Genomic DNA, 20,254 nt, shown 5'->3' with positions numbered 1-20,254 from the left:
GGTTCAGGCACAACGATTCCACATGCTTTTCTCACAACCTTTCCCTGCCACTAACATGAGGACGTTAGCAGCTCCTTCTAAGGCAAGCAGGATGCGGGAGGGTTGTGCCCTCTCCTTAGCTCTCACAGGGAAGCATGCCTTGAAGCCAGCTGTCAACTAGCTGCATTCTTATGGCAGGGTGAAGGAGCAGTATTCTGAGACAGGAGGTTCCCAGATTACCACTGTACTGCACCTGGAGATACCCTCCCGGTCTGCATTGTTAACTTGCGTCTCATAGCCTCTGGCAAACGTCTCTGGTGAAGATGTGCGAAACTCACTCTGCAGGCAGTGTGGAACTGTGAGGGACTGAGGGTGAGCTCAACTCTCAAAAGTAAGATGATTTTGGACAAGGCGTTCAGCTACCTTCTCACATATGGAACTTAGTATGTAACACCAGTCTACCCCAGGAATTACTGGGAAATCGCTGTATTGAGCTTGGAGGCACTAGTCTTGTGTGCCGGGAGATTCCAGTTACCTCTCCCAACACTTCGGTGAAGCAGCGAGCCTAGGCCTTTTGGAAGCGAAAGGTAGCTGCAGGCAGGAGGTAGGGTTACAGGCCATAAGCTCAACTCTCAGAAGTGGGTATGCATGGGAGGCAGATGTCTGCTTCCCACTCGTACATGCGAGTGGGAACCTAGCTACACTCTGATGAAGAAGGACTTTGGAAATCGCTGTATTCAACTCAGATACACGTGGGTTCAGGCACAACGATTCCACATGCTTTACTCACAACCTTTCCCTGCCACTAACATGAGGACGTTAGCAGCTCCTTCTACAGGCAAGCAGGATGCGGGAGGGTTGTGCCCTGTCCTTAGCTCTCACAGGGAAGCATGCCTTGAAGCCAGCTGTCAACTAGCTGCATTCTTATGGCAGGGTGAAGGTAGCAGTATTCTGAGACAGGAGGTTCCCAGATTACCACTCTACTGCACCTGGAGATACCCTCCAGGTCTGCATTGTTAACTTGCGTCTCATAGCCTCTGGCAAACGTCTCTGGTGAAGACGTGCGAAACTCACTCTGCAGGCAGTGTGGAACTGTGAGGGACTGAGGGTGAGCTCAACTCTCAGCAGTAAGATGATTTTGGACAAGGCGTTCAGCTACCTTCTCACATATGGAACTTAGTATGTAGCACCAGTCTACCCCAGGAATTACTGGGAAATCGCTGGATTGAGCTTGAAGGCAGTAGTCTTGTGTGCCGGCAGATTCCAGTTACCTCTCCCAACACTTCGGGGAAGCAGCGAGCCTAGGCCTTTAGGAAGCGAAAGGTAGCTGCAGGCAGGAGGTATGGTTACAGGCCATAAGCTCAACTCTCCAAATTGGGTATGCATGGGAGACAGATGTCTGCTACTCACTCGGACATGCGAGTGGGAACCTAGCTACACTCTGATGAAGAAGGACTTTGGAAATCGCTGTATTCAACTCAGATACACGTGGGTTCAGGCACAACGATTCCACATGCTTTTCTCACAACCTTTCCCTGCCACTAACATGAGGACGTTAGCAGCTCCTTCTACAGTCAAGCAAAAGCGGGAGGGTTGTGCCCTGTCCTTAGCTCTCACAGGGAAGCATGCCTTGAAGCCAGCTGTCAACTAGCTGCATTCTTATGGCAGGGTGAAGGTAGCAGTATTCTGAGACAGGAGGTTCCCAGCTTACCACTCTACTGCACCTGGAGATACCCTCCAGGTCTGCATTGTTAACTTCCGTCTCATAGCCTCTGGCAAACGTCTCTGGTGAAGACGTGCAAAACTCACTCTGCAGGCAGTGTGGAACTGTGAGGGACTGAGGGTGAGCTCAACTCTCAGAAGTAAGATGATTTTGGACAAGGCGTTCAGCTACCTTCTCACATATGGAACTTAGTATGTAGCACCAGTATACCCCAGGAATTACTGGGAAATCGCTGGATTGAGCTTGAAGGCAGTAGTCTTGTGTGCCGGCAGATTCCAGTTACCTCTCCCAACACTTCGGGGAAGCAGCGAGCCTAGGCCTTTAGGAAGCGAAAGGTAGCTGCAGGCAGGAGGTAGGGTTACAGGCCATAAGCTCAACTCTCCGAATTGGGTATGCATGGGAGGCAGATGTCTGCTACCCACTCGGACATGCGAGTGGGAACCTAGCTACACTCTGATGAAGAAGGACTTTGGAAATCGCTGTATTCAACTCAGATACACGTGGGTTCAGGCACAACGATTCCACATGCTTTTCTCACAACCTTTCCCTGCCACTAACATGAGGACGTTAGCAGCTCCTTCTACAGTCAAGCAGGATGCGGGAGGGTTGTGCCCTGTCCTTACCTCTCACAGGGAAACATGCCTTGAAGCCAGCTGTCAACTAGCTGCATTCTTATGGCAGGGTGAAGGTAGCAGTATTGTGAGACAGGAGGTTCCCAGATTACCACTCTACTGCACCTGGAGATACCCTCCAGGTCTGCATTGTTAACTTGCGTCTAATAGCCTCTGGCAAACGTCTCTGGTGAAGATGTGCGAAACTCACTCTGCAGGCAGTGTGGAACTGTGAGGGACTGATGGTGAGCTCAACTCTCAAAAGTAAGATGATTTTGGACAAGGCGTTCAGCTACCTTCTCACATATGGAACTTAGTATGTAACACCAGTCTACCCCAGGAATTACTGGGAAATCGCTGTATTGAGCTTGGAGGCACTAGTCTTGTGTGCCGGCAGATTCCAGTTACCTCTCCCAACACTTCGGTGAAGCAGCGAGCCTAGGCCTTTTGGAAGCGAAAGGTAGCTGCAGGCAGGAGGTAGGGTTACAGGCCATAAGCTCAACTCTCAGAAGTGGGTATGCATGGGAGGCAGAGGTCTGCTTCCCACTCGTACATGCGAGTGGGAACCTAGCTACACTCTGATGAAGAAGGACTTTGGAAATCGCTGTATTCAACTCAGATACACGTGGGTTCAGGCACAACGATTCCACATGCTTTTCTCACAACCTTTCCCTGCCACTAACATGAGGACGTTAGCAGCTCCTTCTACAGGCAAGCAGGATGCAGGAGGGTTGTGCCCTGTCCTTAGCTCTCACAGGGAAGCATGTCTTGAAGCCAGCTGTCAACTAGCTGCATTCTTATGGCAGGGTGAAGGTAGCAGTATTCTGAGACAGGAGGTTCCCAGATTACCACTCTACTGCACCTGGAGATACCCTCCAGGTCTGCATTGTTAACTTGCGTCTCAGAAGCCTCTGGCAAACGTCTCTGGTGAAGACGTGCGAAACTCACTCTGCAGGCAGTGTGGAACTGTGAGGGACTGAGGGTGAGCTCAACTCTCAGAAGTAAGATGTTTTTGGACAAGGCGTTCAACTACCTACTCACGTATGGAACTTAGTATGTAGCACCAGTCTACCCCAGGAATTACTAGGAAATCGCTTGATTGAGCTTGGAGGCACTCGTCTTGTGTGCCGGGAGATTCCAGTTACCTCTCCCAACACTTGCGTCAAGCAGCGAGCCTAGGCCTTTTGGAAGCGAAAGGTAGCGGCAGGCAGGATGTAGGGTTACAGGCCATGAGCTCAACTCTCAGAAGTGTGTATGCTTGGGAGGCAGATGTCTGCTACCCACTCGGACATGGGAGTTGGAACCTAGCTACACTCCTATTGAAGAAGGATGTTGGAAATCGCTGTATTCAACTCAGATACACGGGAGTTCAGGCCCAATGCTTACACATGCTTTTCCCACAAGCTATCCCAGCCACTAACATAAGGACGTTAGCAGGTACGTCTACAGTCAGGCAGGATGCGGGAGGGTTCTTCCCTGTCCTCAGCTCTCACAGGGAAGCATGCCTGGAAGTCAGCTCTCAACTAGCTGCATTCTTATGACAGTGTGAAGGTAGCAGTATTCTGAGTAAGGAGGTTCCCAGATTACCACTCTACTGCACCTGGAGATACCGTCCAGGTCTGCATTGTTAACTTGCGTCTCAGAGGCCTCTGGCAAAAGTCTCTGGTGAAGACGTGGGAAACTCACTCTGCAGGCAGTGTGGAACTGTGAGGGACTGAGGGTGAGCTCAACTCTCAGCAGTAAGATGATTTTGGACAAGGCGTTCAGCTACCTTCTCACATATGGAACTTAGTATGTAGCACCAGTCTACCCCAGGAATTACTGGGAAATCGCTGGATTGAGCTTGGAGGCACTCGTCTTGTGTGCCGGCAGATTTCAGTTACCTCTCCCAACACTTCGGTGAAGCAGCGAGCCTAGGCCTTTTGGAAGCGAAAGGTAGCTGCAGGCAGGAGGTAGGGTTACAGGCCATAAGCTCAACTCTCAGAAGTGGGTATGCATGGGAGGCAGATGTCTGCTACCCACTCGGACATGCGAGTGGGAACCTAGCTACACTCTGATGAAGAAGGACTTTGGAAATCGCTGTATTCAACTAAGATACACGTGGGTTCAGGCACAACGATTCCACATGCTTTTCTCACAACCTTTCCCTGCCACTAACATGAGGACGTTAGCAGCTCCTTCTACAGTCAAGCAGGATGCGGGAGGGTTGTGCCCTGTCCTTAGCTCTCACAGGGAAGCATGTCTTGAAGCCAGATGTCAACTAGCTGCATTCTTATGGCAGGGTGAAGGTAGCAGTATTGTGAGACAGGAGGTTCCCAGCTTACCACTCTACTGCACCTGGAGATACCCTCCAGGTCTGCATTGTTAACTTGCGTCTCATAGCCTCTGGCAAACGTCTCTGGTGAAGACGTGCGAAACTCACTCTGCAGGCAGTGTGGAACTGTGAGGGACTGATGGTGAGCTCACCTCTCAGAAGTAAGATGTTTTTGGACAAGGCGTTCATCTACCTACTCACGTATGGAACTTAGTATGTAGCACCAGTCTACCCCAGGAATTACTAGGAAATCGCTTGATTGAGCTTGGAGGCACTCGTCTTGTGTGTAGGGAGATTCCAGTTACCTCTCCCAACACTTGCGTCAAGCAGCGAGCCTAGGCCTTTTGGAAGCGAAAGGTAGCGGCAGGCAGGATGTAGGGTTACAGGCCATGAGCTCAACTCTCAGAAGTGTGTATGCATGGGAGGCAGATGTCTGCTACCCACTCGGACATGGGAGTTGGAACCTAGCTACACTCCTATTGAAGAAGTATGTTGGAAATCGCTGTATTCAACTCAGATACACGGGAGTTCAGGCCCAATGCTTACACATGCTTTTCACACAACCTATCCCATCCACTAACATAAGGAGGTTAGCAGGTACGTCTACAGTCAGGCAGGATGCGGGAGGGTTGTGCCCTGTCCTCAGCTCTCACAGGGAAGCATGCCTGGAAGCCAGCTCTCAACTAGCTGCATTCTTATGACAGTGTGAAGGTAGCAGTATTCTGAGTAAGGAGGTTCCCAGATTACCACTCTACTGCGCCTGGAGATACCGTCCAGGTCTGCATTGTTAACTTGCGTCTCAGAGGCCTCTGGCAAAAGTCTCTGGTGAAGACGTGGGAAACTCACTCTGCAGCCAGTGTGGAACTGTGAGGGACTGAGGGTGAGCTCAACTCTCAGCAGTAAGATGATTTTGGACAAGGCGTTCAGCTACCTTCTCACATATGGAACTTAGTATGTAGCACCAGTCTACCCCAGGAATTACTGGGAAATCGCTGGATTGAGCTTGGTGGCACTAGTCTTGTGAGACGGGAGATTCCAATTACCTCTCCCAACACTTCGGTGAAGCAGCGAGCCTAGGCCTTTTGGAAGCGAAAGGTAGCTGCAGGCAGGAGATAGGGTTACAGGACATAAGCTCAACTCTCAGAAGTGGGTATGCATGGGAGGCAGATGTCTGCTACACACTCGGACATGCGAGTGGGAACCTAGCTACACTCTGATGAAGAAGGACTTTGGAAATCGCTGTATTCAACTCAGATACACGTGGGTTCAGGCACAACGATTCCACATGCTTTTCTCACAACCTTTCCCTGCCACTAAGATGAGGACGTTAGCAGCACCTTCTACAGGCAAGCAGGATGCGGGAGGGTTGTGCCCTCTCCTTAGCTCTCACAGGGAAGCATGCCTTGAAGCCAGCTGTCAACTAGCTGCATTCTTATGGCAGGGTGAAGGTAGCAGTATTCTGAGACAGGAGGTTCCCAGATTACCACTCTACTGCACCTGGAGATACCCTCAAGGTCTGCATTGTTAACTTGCGTCTCATAGCCTCTGGCAAACGTCTCTGGTGAAGATGTGCGAAACTCACTCTGCAGGCAGTGTGGAACTGTGAGGGACCGATGGTGAGCTCAACTCTCAACAGTAAGATGATTTTGGACAAGGCGTTCAGCTACCTTCTCACATATGGAACTTAGTATGTAACACCAGTCTACCCCAGGAATTACTGGGAAATCGCTGTATTGAGCTTGGAGGCACTAGTCTTGTGTGCCGGGAGATTCCAGTTACCTCTCCCAACACTTCGGTGAAGCAGCGAGCCTAGGCCTTTTGGAAGCGAAAGGTAGCTGCAGGCAGGAGGTAGGGTTACAGGCCATAAGCTCAACTCTCAGAAGTGGGTATGCAAGGGAGGCAGATGTCTGCTTCCCACTCGTACATGCGAGTGGGAACCTAGCTACACTCTGATGAAGAAGGACTTTGGAAATCGCTGTATTCAACTCAGATACACGTGGGTTCAGGCACAACGATTCCACATGCTTTTCTCACAACCTTTCCCTGCCACTAACATGAGGACGTTAGCAGCTCCTTCTAAGGCAAGCAGGATGCGGGAGGGTTGTGCCCTCTCCTTAGCTCTCACAGGGAAGCATCTCTTGAAGCCAGCTGTCAACTAGCTGCATTCTTATGACAGTGTGAAGGTAGCAGTATTCTGAGTAAGGAGGTTCCCAGATTACCACTCTACTGCACCTGGAGATACCGTCCAGGTCTGCATTGTTAACTTGCGTCTCAGAGGCCTCTGGCAAAAGTCTCTGGTGAAGACGTGGGAAACTCACTCTGCAGGCAGTGTGGAACTGTGAGGGACTGAGGGTGAGCTCAACTCTCAGCAGTAAGATGATTTTGGACAAGGCGTTCAGCTACCTTCTCACATATGGAACTTAGTATGTAGCACCAGTCTACCCCAGGAATTACTGGGAAATCGCTGGATTGAGCTTGGAGGCACTCGTCTTGTGTGCCGGCAGATTCCAGTTACCTCTCCCAACACTTCGGTGAAGCAGCGAGCCTAGGCCTTTTGGAAGCGAAAGGTAGCTGCAGGCAGGAGGTAGGGTTACAGGCCATAAGCTCAACTCTCAGAAGTGGGTATGCATGGGAGGCAGATGTCTGCTACCCACTCGGACATGCGAGTGGGAACCTAGCTACACTCTGATGAAGAAGGACTTTGGAAATCGCTGTATTCAACTCAGATACACGTGGGTTCAGGCACAACGATTCTACATGCTTTTCTCACAACCTTTCCCTGCCACTAACATGAGGACGTTAGCAGCTCCTTCTACAGTCAAGCAGGATGCGGGAGGGTTGTGCCCTGTCCTTAGCTCTCACAGGGAAGCATGTCTTGAAGCCAGCTGTCAACTAGCTGCATTCTTATGGCAGGGTGAAGGTAGCAGTATTCTGAGACAGGAGGTTCCCAGCTTACCACTCTACTGCACCTGGAGATACCCTCCAGGTCTGCATTGTTAACTTGCGTCTCAGAAGCCTCTGGCAAACGTCTCTGGTGAAGACGTGCGAAACTCACTCTGCAGGCAGTGTGGAACTGTGAGGGACTGAGGGTGAGCTCAACTCTCAGAAGTAAGATGTTTTTGGACAAGGCGTTCAACTACCTACTCACGTATGGAACTTAGTATGTAGCACCAGTCTACCCCAGGAATTACTAGGAAATCGCTTGATTGAGCTTGGAGGCACTCGTATTGTGTGCCGGGAGATTCCAGTTACCTCTCCCAACACTTGCGTCAAGCAGCAAGCCTAGGCCTTTTGGAAGCGAAAGGTAGCGGCAGGCAGGATGTAGGGTTACAGGCCATGAGCTCAACTCTCAGAAGTGTGTATGCATGGGAGGCAGATGTCTGCTACCCACTCGGACATGGGAGTTGGAACCTAGCTACACTCCTATTGAAGAAGTATGTTGGAAATCGCTGTATTCAACTCAGATACACGGGAGTTCAGGCCCAATGCTTACACATGCTTTTCACACAACCTATCCCATCCACTAACATAAGGAGGTTAGCAGGTACGTCTACAGTCAGGCAGGATGCGGGAGGGTTGTGCCCTGTCCTCAGCTCTCACAGGGAAGCATGCCTGGAAGCCAGCTCTCAACTAGCTGCATTCTTATGACAGTGTGAAGGTAGCAGTATTCTGAGTAAGGAGGTTCCCAGATTACCACTCTACTGCACCTGGAGATACCGTCCAGGTCTGCATTGTTAACTTGCGTCTCAGAGGCCTCTGGCAAAAGTCTCTGGTGAAGACGTGGGACACTCACTCTGCAGCCAGTGTGGAACTGTGAGGGACTGAGGGTGAGCTCAACTCTCAGCAGTAAGATGATTTTGGACAAGGCGTTCAGCTACCTTCTCACATATGGAACTTAGTATGTAGCACCAGTCTACCCCAGGAATTACTGGGAAATCGCTGGATTGAGCTTGGTGGCACTAGTCTTGTGCGACGGGAGATTCCAATTACCTCTCCCAACACTTCGGTGAAGCAGCGAGCCTAGGCCTTTTGGAAGCGAAAGGTAGCTGCAGGCAGGAGATAGGGTTACAGGACATAAGCTCAACTCTCAGAAGTGGGTATGCATGGGAGGCAGATGTCTGCTACACACTCGGACATGCGAGTGGGAACCTAGCTACACTCTGATGAAGAAGGACTTTGGAAATCGCTGTATTCAACTCAGATACACGTGGGTTCAGGCACAACGATTCCACATGCTTTTCTCACAACCTTTCCCTGCCACTAACATGAGGACGTTAGCAGCACCTTCTACAGGCAAGCAGGATGCGGGAGGGTTGTGCCCTCTCCTTAGCTCTCACAGGGAAGCATGCCTTGAAGCCAGCTGTCAACTAGCTGCATTCTTATGGCAGGGTGAAGGTAGCAGTATTCTGAGACAGGAGGTTCCAAGATTACCACTCTACTGCACCTGGAGATACCCTCAAGGTCTGCATTGTTAACTTGCGTCTCATAGCCTCTGGCAAACGTCTCTGGTGAAGATGTGCGAAACTCACTCTGCAGGCAGTGTGGAACTGTGAGGGACCGATGGTGAGCTCAACTCTCAACAGTAAGATGATTTTGGACAAGGCGTTCAGCTACCTTCTCACATATGGAACTTAGTATGTAACACCAGTCTACCCCAGGAATTACTGGGAAATCGCTGTATTGAGCTTGGAGGCACTAGTCTTGTGTGCCGGGAGATTCCAGTTACCTCTCCCAACACTTCGGTGAAGCAGCGAGCCTAGGCCTTTTGGAAGCGAAAGGTAGCTGCAGGCAGGAGGTAGGGTTACAGGCCATAAGCTCAACTCACAGAAGTGGGTATGCAAGGGAGGCAGATGTCTGCTTCCCACTCGGACATGCGAGTGGGAACCTAGCTACACTCTGATGAAGAAGGACTTTGGAAATCGCTGTATTCAACTCAGATACACGTGGGTTCAGGCACAACGATTCCACATGCTTTTCTCACAACCTTTCCCTGCCACTAACATGAGGACGTTAGCAGCTCCTTCTAAGGCAAGCAGGATGCGGGAGGGTTGTGCCCTGTCCTTAGCTCTCACAGGGAAGCATCTCTTGAAGCCAGCTGTCAACTAGCTGCATTCTTATGGCAGGGTGAAGGTAGCAGTATTCTGAGACAGGAGGTTCCCAGATTACCACTCTACTGCACCTGGAGATACCCTCCAGGTCTGCATTGTTAACTTGCGTCTCAGAAGCCTCTGGCAAACGTCTCTGGTGAAGACGTGCGAAACTCACTCTGCAGGCAGTGTGGAACTGTGAGGGACTGAGGGTGAGCTCAACTCTCAGAAGTAAGATGTTTTTGGACAAGGCGTTCAACTACCTACTCACGTATGGAACTTAGTATGTAGCACCAGTCTACCCCAGGAATTACTAGGAAATCGCTTGATTGAGCTTGGAGGCACTCGTCTTGTGTGCCGGGAGATTCCAGTTACCTCTCCCAACACTTGCGTCAAGCAGCGAGCCTAGGCCTTTTGGAAGCGAAAGGTAGCGGCAGGCAGGATGTAGGGTTACAGGCCATGAGCTCAACTCTCAGAAGTGTGTATGCATGGGAGGCAGATGTCTGCTACCCACTCGGACATGGGAGTTGGAACCTAGCTACACTCCTATTGAAGAAGGATGTTGGAAATCGCTGTATTCAACTCAGATACACGGGAGTTCAGGCCCAATGCTTACACATGCTTTTCCCACAACCTATCCCAGCCACTAACATAAGGACGTTAGCAGGTACGTCTACAGTCAGGCAGGATGCGGGAGGGTTGTGCCCTCTCCTTAGCTCTCACAGGGAAGCATGCCTTGAAGCCAGCTGTCAACTAGCTGCATTCTTATGGCAGGGTGAAGGTAGCAGTATTGTGAGACAGGAGGTTCCCAGATTACCACTCTACTGCACCTGGAGATACCCTCCAGGTCTGCATTGTTAACTTGCGTCTCATAGCCTCTGGCAAACGTCTCTGGTGAAGATGTGCGAAACTCACTCTGCAGGCAGTGTGGAACTGTGAGGGACTGAGGGTGAGCTCAACTCTCAAAAGTAAGATGATTTTGGACAATGCGTTCAGCTACCTTCTCACATATGGAACTTAGTATGTAGCACCAGTCTACCCCAGGAATTACTGGGAAATCGCTGTATTGAGCTTGGAGGCACTAGTCTTGTGTGCCGGGAGATTCCAGTTACCTCTCCCAACACTTCGGTGAAGCAGCGAGCCTAGGGCTTTTGGAAGCGAAAGGTAGCTGCAGGCAGGAGGTAGGGTTACAGGCCATAAGCTCAACTCTCAGAAGTGGGTATGCATGGGAGGCAGATGTCTGCTTCCCACTCGTACATGCGAGTGGGAACCTAGCTACACTCTGATGAAGAAGGACTTTGGAAATCGCTGTATTCAACTCAGATACACGTGGGTTCAGGCACAACGAGTCCACATGCTTTTCTCACAACCTTTCCCTGCCACTAACATGAGGACGTTAGCAGCTCCTTCTACAGGCAAGCAGGATGCGGGAGGGTTGTACCCTGTCCTTAGCTCTCACAGGGAAGCATGTCTTGAAGCCAGCTGTCAACTAGCTGTATTCTTATGGCAGGGTGAAGGTAGCAGTATTCTGAGACAGGAGGTTCCCAGATTACCACTCTACTGCACCTGGAGATACCCTCCAGGTCTGCATTGTTAACTTGCGTCTCAGAAGCCTCTGGCAAACGTCTCTGGTGAAGACGTGCGAAACTCACTCTGCAGGCAGTGTGGAACTGTGAGGGACTGAGGGTGAGCTCAACTCTCAGAAGTAAGATGTTTTTGGACAAGGCGTTCATCTACCTACTCACGTATGGAACTTAGTATGTAGCACCAGTCTACCCCAGGAATTACTAGGAAATCGCTTGATTGAGCTTGGAGGCACTGGTCTTGTGTGCCGGGAGATTCCAGTTACCTCTCCCAACACTTGCGTCAAGCAGCGAGCCTAGGCCTTTTGGAAGCGAAAGGTAGCGGCAGGCAGGATGTAGGGTTACAGGCCATGAGCTCAACTCTCAGAAGTGTGTATGCATGGGAGGCAGATGTCTGCTACCCACTCGGACATGGGAGTTGGAACCTAGCTACACTCCTATTGAAGAAGTATGTTGGAAATCGCTGTATTCAACTCAGATACACGGGAGTTCAGGCCCAATGCTTACACATGCTTTTCACACAACCTATCCCATCCACTAACATAAGGAGGTTAGCAGGTACGTCTACAGTCAGGCAGGATGCGGGAGGGTTGTGCCCTGTCCTCAGCTCTCACAGGGAAGCATGCCTGGAAGCCAACTCTCAACTAGCTGCATTCTTATGACAGTGTGAAGGTAGCAGTATTCTGAGTAAGGAGGTTCCCAGATTACCACTCTACTGCACCTGGAGATACCGTCCAGGTCTGCATTGTTAACTTGCGTCTCAGAGGCCTCTGGCAAAAGTCTCTGGTGAAGACGTGGGAAACTCACTCTGCAGCCAGTGTGGAACTGTGAGGGACTGAGGGTGAGCTCAACTCTCAGCAGTAAGATGATTTTGGACAAGGCGTTCAGCTACCTTCTCACATATGGAACTTAGTATGTAGCACCAGTCTACCCCAGGAATTACTGGGAAATCGCTGTATTGAGCTTGGAGGCACTAGTCTTGTGTGCCGGGAGATTCCAGTTACCTCTCCCAACACTTCGGTGAAGCAGCGAGCCTAGGCCTTTTGGAAGCGAAAGGTAGCTGCAGGCAGGAGGTAGGGTTACAGGCCATAAGCTCAACTCTCAGAAGTGGGTATGCAAGGGAGGCAGATGTCTGCTTCCCACTCGTACATGCGAGTGGGAACCTAGCTACACTCTGATGAAGAAGGACTTTGGAAATCGCTGTATTCAACTCAGATACACGTGGGTTCAGGCACAACGATTCCACATGCTTTTCTCACAACCTTTCCCTGCCACTAACATGAGGACGTTAGCAGCTCCTTCTACAGGCAAGCAGGATGCGGGAGGGTTGTGCCCTCTCCTTAGCTCTCACAGGGAAGCATGCCTTGAAGCCAGCTGTCAACTAGCTGCATTCTTATGGCAGGGTGAAGGTAGCAGTATTCTGAGACAGGAGGTTCCCAGATTACCACTCTACTGCACCTGGAGATACCCTCCAGGTCTGCATTGTTAACTTGCGTCTCAGAAGCCTCTGGCAAACGTCTCTGGTGAAGACGTGCGAAACTCACTCTGCAGGCAGTGTGGAACTGTGAGGGACTGAGGGTGAGCTCAACTCTCAGAAGTAAGATGTTTTTGGACAAGGCGTTCAACTACCTACTCACGTATGGAACTTAGTATGTAGCACCAGTCTACCCCAGGAATTACTAGGAAATCGCTTGATTGAGCTTGGAGGCACTCGTCTTGTGTGCCGGGAGATTCCAGTTACCTCTCCCAACACTTGCGTCAAGCAGCGAGCCTAGGCCTTTTGGAAGCGAAAGGTAGCGGCAGGCAGGATGTAGGGTTACAGGCCATGAGCTCAACTCTCAGAAGTGTGTATGCATGGGAGGCAGATGTCTGCTACCCACTCGGACATGGGAGTTGGAACCTAGCTACACTCCTATTGAAGAAGGATGTTGGAAATCGCTGTATTCAACTCAGATACACGGGAGTTCAGGCCCAATGCTTACACATGCTTTTCCCACAACCTATCCCAGCCACTAACATAAGGACGTTAGGAGGTACGTCTACAGTCAGGCAGGATGCGGGAGGGTTCTGCCCTGTCCTCAGCTCTCACAGGGAAGCATGTCTGGAAGCCAGCTCTCAACTAGCTGCATTCTTATGACAGTGTGAAGGTAGCAGTATTCTGAGTAAGGAGGTTCCCAGATTACCACTCTACTGCACCTGGAGATACCGTCCAGGTCTGCATTGTTAACTTGCGTCTCAGAAGCCTCTGGCAAACGTCTCTGGTGAAGACGTGCGAAACTCACTCTGCAGGCAGTGTGGAACTGTGAGGGACTGAGGGTGAGCTCAACTCTCAGAAGTAAGATGTTTTTGGACAAGGCGTTCAACTACCTACTCACGTATGGAACTTAGTATGTAGCACCAGTCTACCCCAGGAATTACTAGGAAATCGCTTGATTGAGCTTGGAGGCACTCGTCTTGTGTGCCGGGAGATTCCAGTTACCTCTCCCAACACTTGCGTCAAGCAGCGAGCCTAGGCCTTTTGGAAGCGAAAGGTAGCGGCAGGCAGGATGTAGGGTTACAGGCCATGAGCTCAACTCTCAGAAGTGTGTATGCATGGATGGCAGATGTCTGCTACCCACTCGGACATGCGAGTGGGAACCTAGCTACACTCTGATGAAGAAGGACTTTGGAAATCGCTGTATTCAACTCAGATACACGTGGGTTCAGGCACAACGATTCCACATGCTTTTCTCACAACCTTTCCCTGCCACTAACATGAGGACGTTAGCAGCTCCTTCTACAGGCAAGCAGGATGCGGGAGGGTTGTGCCCTGTCCTTAGCTCTCACAAGGAAGCATGCCTTGAAGCCAGCTGTCAACTAGCTGCATTCTTATGGCAGGGTGAAGGTAGCAGTATTCTGAGACAGGAGGTTCCCAGATTACCACTCTACTGCACCTGGAGATACCCTCCAGGTCTGCATTGTTAACTTGCGTCTCATAGCCTCTGGCAAACGTCTCTGGTGAAGACGTGCGAAACTCACTCTGCAGGCAGTGTGGAACTGTGAGGGACTGAGGGTGAGCTCAACTCTCAGCAGTAAGATGATTTTGGACAAGGCGTTCAGCTACCTTCTCACATATGGAACTTAGTATGTAGCACCAGTCTACCCCAGGAATTACTGGGAAATCGCTGGATTGAGCTTGAAGGCAGTAGTCTTGTGTGCCGGCAGATTCCAGTTACCTCTCCCAACATTTCGGGGAAGCAGCGAGCCTAGGCCTTTAGGAAGCGAAAGGTAGCTGCAGGCAGGAGGTAGGGTTACAGGCCATAAGCTCAACTCTCCGAATTGGGTATGCATGGGAGACAGATGTCTGCTACTCACTCGGACATGCGAGTGGGAACCTAGCTACACTCTGATGAAGAAGGACTTTGGAAATCGCTGTATTCAACTCAGATACACGTGGGTTCAGGCACAACGATTCCACATGCTTTTCTCACAACCTTTCCCTGCCACTAACATGAGGACGTTAGCAGCTCCTTCTACAGTCAAGCAAAAGCGGGAGGGTTGTGCCCTGTCCTTAGCTCTCACAGGGAAGCATGCCTTGAAGCCAGCTGTCAACTAGCTGCATTCTTATGGCAGGGTGAAGGTAGCAGTATTCTGAGACAGGAGGTTCCCAGCTTACCACTCTACTGCACCTGGAGATACCCTCCAGGTCTGCATTGTTAACTTGCGTCTCATAGCCTCTGGCAAACGTCTCTGGTGAAGACGTGCAAAACTCACTCTGCAGGCAGTGTGGAACTGTGAGGGACTGAGGGTGAGCTCAACTCTCAGAAGTAAGATGATTTTGGACAAGGCGTTCAGCTACCTTCTCACATATGGAACTTAGTATGTAGCACCAGTCTACCCCAGGAATTACTGGGAAATCGCTGGATTGAGCTTGAAGGCAGTAGTCTTGTGTGCCGGCAGATTCCAGTTACCTCTCCCAACACTTCGGGGAAGCAGCGAGCCTAGGCCTTTAGGAAGCGAAAGGTAGCTGCAGGCAGGAGGTAGGGTTACAGGCCATAAGCTCAACTCTCCGAATTGGGTATGCATGGGAGGCAGATGTCTGCTACCCACTCGGACATGCGAGTGCAACCTAGCTACACTCTGATGAAGAAGGACTTTGGAAATCGCTGTATTCAACTCAGATACACGTGGGTTCAGGCACAACGATTCCACATGCTTTTCTCACAACCTTTCCCTGCCACTAACATGAGGACGTTAGCAGCTCCTTCTACAGTCAAGCAGGATGCGGGAGGGTTGTGCCCTGTCCTTACCTCTCACAGGGAAACATGCCTTGAAGCCAGCTGTCAACTAGCTGCATTCTTATGGCAGGGTGAAGGTAGCAGTATTCTGAGACAGGAGGTTCCCAGATTACCACTCTACTGCACCTGGAGATACCCTCCAGGTCTGCATTGTTAACTTGCGTCTCATAGCCTCTGGCAAACGTCTCTGGTGAAGACGTGCGAAACTCACTCTGCAGGCAGTGTGGAACTGTGAGGGACTGAGGGTGAGCTCAACTCTCAGAAGTAAGATGTTTTTGGACAAGGCGTTCAACTACCTACTCACGTATGGAACTTAGTATGTAGCACCAGTCTACCCCAGGAATTACTAGGAAATCGCTTGATTGAGCTTGGAGGCACTCGTCTTGTGTGCCGGGAGATTCCAGTTACCTCTCCCAACACTTGCGTCAAGCAGCGAGCCTAGGCCTTTTGGAAGCGAAAGGTAGCGGCAGGCAGGATGTAGGGTTACAGGCCATGAGCTCAACTCTCAGAAGTGTGTATGCATGGGAGGCAGATGTCTGCTACCCACTCGGACATGGGAGTTGGAACCCAGCTACACTCCTATTGAAGAAGGATGTTGGAAATCGCTGTATTCAACTCAGATACACGGGAGTTCAGGCCCAATGCTTACACATGCTTTTCCCACAACCTATCCCAGCCACTAACATAAGGACGTTAGCAGGTACGTCTACAGTCAGGCAGGATGCGGGAGGGTTCTGCCCTGTCCTCAGCTCTCACAGGGAAGCATGCCTAGAAGCCAGCTCTCAACTAGCTGCATTCTTATGACAGTGTGAAGGTAGCAGTATTCTGAGTAAGGAGGTTCCCAGATTACCACTCTCCGGCACCTGGAGATACCGTCCAGGTCTGCATTGTTACCTTGCGTCTCAGAGGCCTCTGGCAAAAGTCTCTGGTGAAGACATGGGAAACTCACTCTGCAGGCAGTGTGGAACTGTGAGGGACTGAGGGTGAGCTCAACTCTCAGCAGTAAGATGATTTTGGACAAGGCGTTCAGCTACCTTCTCACATATGGAACTTAGTATGTAGCACCAGTCTACCCCAGGAATTACTGGGAAATCGCTGGATTGAGCTTGGAGGCACTAGTCTTGTGTGCCGGCAGATTCCAGTTACCTCTCCCAACACTTCGGTGAAGCAGCGAGCCTAGGCCTTTTGGAAGCGAAAGGTAGCTGCAGGCAGGAGGTAGGGTTACAGGCCATAAGCTCAACTCTCAGAAGTGGGTATGCATGGATGGCAGATGTCTGCTACCCACTCGGACATGCGAGTGGGAACCTAGCTACACTCTGATGAAGAAGGACTTTGGAAATCGCTGTATTCAACTCAGATACACGTGGGTTCAGGCACAACGATTCCACATGCTTTTCTCACAACCTTTCCCTGCCACTAACATGAGGACGTTAGCAGCTCCTTCTACAGGCAAGCAGGATGTGGGAGGGTTGTGCCCTCTCCTTAGCTCTCACAGGGAAGCATGCCTTGAAGCCAGCTGTCAACTAGCTACATTCTTATGGCAGGGTGAAGGTAGCAGTATTCTGAGACAGGAGGTTCCCAGATTACCACTGTACTGCACCTGGAGATACCCTCCAGGTCTGCATTGTTAACTTGCGTCTCATAGCCTCTGGCAAACGTCTCTGGTGAAGATGTGCGAAACTCACTCTGCAGGCAGTGTGGAACTGTGAGGGACTGATGGTGAGCTCAACTCTCAAAAGTAAGATGATTTTGGACAAGGCGTCAGCTACCTTCTCACATATGGAACTTAGTATGTAACACCAGTCTACCCCAGGAATTACTGGGAAATCGCTGTATTGAGCTTGGAGGCACTAGTCTTGTGTGCCGGGAGATTCCAGTTACCTCTCCCAACACTTCGGTGAAGCAGCGAGCCTAGGCCTTTTGGAAGCGAAAGGTAGCTGCAGGCAGGAGGTAGGGTTACAGGCCATAAGCTCAACTCTCAGAAGTGGGTATGCAAGGGAGGCAGATGTCTGCTTCCCACTCGTACATGCGAGTGGGAACCTAGCTACACTCTGATGAAGAAGGACTTTGGAAATCGCTGTATTCAACTCAGATACACGTGGGTTCAGGCACAACGATTCCACATGCTTTTCTCACAACCTTTCCCTGCCACTAACATGAGGACGTTAGCAGCTCCTTCTAAGGCAAGCAGGATGCGGGAGGGTTGTGCCCTGTCCTTAGCTCTCACAGGGAAGCATCTCTTGAAGCCAGCTGTCAACTAGCTGCATTCTTATGGCAGGGTGAAGGTAGCAGTATTCTGAGACAGGAGGTTCCCAGATTACCACTCTACTGCACCTGGAGATACCCTCCAGGTCTGCATTGTTAACTTGCGTCTCAGAAGCCTCTGGCAAACGTCTCTGGTGAAGACGTGCGAAACTCACTCTGCAGGCAGTGTGGAACTGTGAGGGACTGAGGGTGAGCTCAACTCTCAGAAGTAAGATGTTTTTGGACAAGGCGTTCAACTACCTACTCACGTATGGAACTTAGTATGTAGCACCAGTCTTCCCCAGGAATTACTAGGAAATCGCTTGATTGAGCTTGGAGGCACTCGTCTTGTGTGCCGGGAGATTCCAGTTACCTCTCCCAACACTTGCGTCAAGCAGCGAGCCTAGGCCTTTTGGAAGCGAAAGGTAGCGGCAGGCAGGATGTAGGGTTACAGGCCATGAGCTCAACTCTCAGAAGTGTGTATGCATGGGAGGCAGATGTCTGCTACCCACTCGGACATGGGAGTTGGAACCTAGCTACACTCCTATTGAAGAAGGATGTTGGAAATCGCTGTATTCAACTCAGATACACGGGAGTTCAGGCCCAATGCTTACACATGCTTTTCCCACAACCTATCCCAGCCACTAACATAAGGAGGTTAGCAGGTACGTCTACAGTCAGGCAGGATGCGGGAGGGTTCTGCCCTGTCCTCAGCTCTCACAGGGAAGCATGCCTGGAAGCCAGCTCTCAACTAGCTGCATTCTTATGACAGTGTGAAGGTAGCAGTATTCTGAGTAAGGAGGTTCCCAGATTACCACTCTACTGCACCTGGAGATACCGTCCAGGTCTGCATTGTTAACTTGCGTCTCAGAGGCCTCTGGCAAAAGTCTCTGGTGAAGACGTGCGAAACTCACTCTGCAGGCAGTGTGGAACTGTGAGGGACTGAGGGTGAGCTCAACTCTCAGCAGTAAGATGATTTTGGACAAGGCGTTCAGCTACCTTCTCACATATGGAACTTAGTATGTAGCACCAGTCTACCCCAGGAATTACTGGGAAATCGCTGGATTGAGCTTGGAGGCACTAGTCTTGTGTGCCGGCAGATTCCAGTTACCTCTCCCAACACTTCGGTGAAGCAGCGAGCCTAGGCCTTTTGGAAGCGAAAGGTAGCTGCAGGCAGGAGGTAGGGTTACAGGCCATAAGCTCAACTCTCAGAAGTGGGTATGCATGGGAGGCAGATGTCTGCTACCCACTCGGACATGCGAGTGGGAACCTAGCTACACTCTGATGAAGAAGGACTTTGGAAATCGCTGTATTCAACTCAGATACACGTGGGTTCAGGCACAACGATTCCACATGCTTTTCTCACAACCTTTCCCTGCCACTAACATGAGGACGTTAGCAGCTCCTTCTACAGTCAAGCAGGATGCGGGAGGGTTGTGCCCTGTCCTTACCTCTCACAGGGAAACATGCCTTGAAGCCAGCTGTCAACTAGCTGCATTCTTATGGCAGGGTGAAGGTAGCAGTATTGTGAGACAGGAGGTTCCCAGATTACCACTCTACTGCACCTGGAGATACCCTCCAGGTCTGCATTGTTAACTTGCGTCTCATAGCCTCTGGCAAACGTCTCTGGTGAAGATGTGCGAAACTCACTCTGCAGGCAGTGTGGAACTGTGAGGGACTGATGGTGAGCTCAACTCTCAAAAGTAAGATGATTTTGGACAAGGCGTTCAGCTACCTTCTCACATATGGAACTTAGTATGTAACACCAGTCTACCCCAGGAATTACTGGGAAATCGCTGTATTGAGCTTGGAGGCACTAGTCTTGTGTGCCGGGAGATTCCAGTTACCTCTCCCAACACTTCGGTGAAGCAGCGAGCCTAGGCCTTTTGGAAGCGAAAGGTAGCTGCAGGCAGGAGGTAGGGTTACAGGCCATAAGCTCAACTCTCAGAAGTGGGTATGCAAGGGAGGCAGATGTCTGCTTCCCACTCGTACATGCGAGTGGGAACCTAGCTACACTCTGATGAAGAAGGACTTTGGAAATCGCTGTATTCAACTCAGATACACGTGGGTTCAGGCACAACGATTCCACATGCTTTTCTCACAACCTTTCCCTGCCACTAACATGAGGACGTTAGCAGCTCCTTCTAAGGCAAGCAGGATGCGGGAGGGTTGTGCCCTGTCCTTAGCTCTCACAGGGAAGCATCTCTTGAAGCCAGCTGTCAACTAGCTGCATTCTTATGGCAGGGTGAAGGTAGCAGTATTCTGAGACAGGAGGTTCCCAGATTACCACTCTACTGCACCTGGAGATACCCTCCAGGTCTGCATTGTTAACTTGCGTCTCAGAAGCCTCTGGCAAACGTCTCTGGTGAAGACGTGCGAAACTCACTCTGCAGGCAGTGTGGAACTGTGAGGGACTGAGGGTGAGCTCAACTCTCA

The sequence above is a fragment of the Canis lupus genome, chromosome 1 (assembly GCF_048164855.1).
Source record: "Canis lupus baileyi chromosome 1, mCanLup2.hap1, whole genome shotgun sequence".
Classification (NCBI taxonomy): domain Eukaryota; kingdom Metazoa; phylum Chordata; class Mammalia; order Carnivora; family Canidae; genus Canis; species Canis lupus.
Note: the sequence above shows the minus strand (reverse complement) of the source record.